Source organism: Penaeus monodon, chromosome 15, assembly GCF_015228065.2.
Source record: "Penaeus monodon isolate SGIC_2016 chromosome 15, NSTDA_Pmon_1, whole genome shotgun sequence".
Classification (NCBI taxonomy): domain Eukaryota; kingdom Metazoa; phylum Arthropoda; class Malacostraca; order Decapoda; family Penaeidae; genus Penaeus; species Penaeus monodon.
Genome location: NC_051400.1, coordinates 5,348,275 through 5,348,810, shown reverse-complemented (window position 1 = coordinate 5,348,810; position 536 = coordinate 5,348,275).

Sequence of the window (536 nt, the reverse complement as noted above, 5' to 3'; positions counted from 1 at the left end):
AAAAAATCACAATGAAGACGATTAGGTCAGTGATGCCAAATGCTTTTCTTTAGGCTTATCTCTTGTGCAGGAAACCATCTTCATTTGTAGAGTTCAGTCATTTCACCTTAGTTTCATTTGCAAGAGATAATTTCTTTATTAATTTCTTCGTGAACTCAATCGTTATTTCCTTTCAACTTTTTGAACATAAGTTCTCACAAGAATCAAGGTCAAATTTTTGCTAAAACCCACTATCTTTTTTCCGGAAAAATTTAAACCTTTTTATTTATAAATACTTTTTGACAAAAAATGCAAAGCTAAAAAAGCTTTTAGCTACTTCCTTCTAAAAGTAAGAATTGAGATTGCAAATAGTGGTCTTAACAAGCAAATGACACAATTTCATCGACAAAGGTTAAGTAAAATTGCTATAAATTTTGATATCTTTAAACTGCTACATAAAAAGGCTATCTAAATAAAAATACACAGAATGATATTAATTAATGTTCATTTATGTCAAGTACATCTGCAATTCTGACAAGTTACATAGTATGTATGTA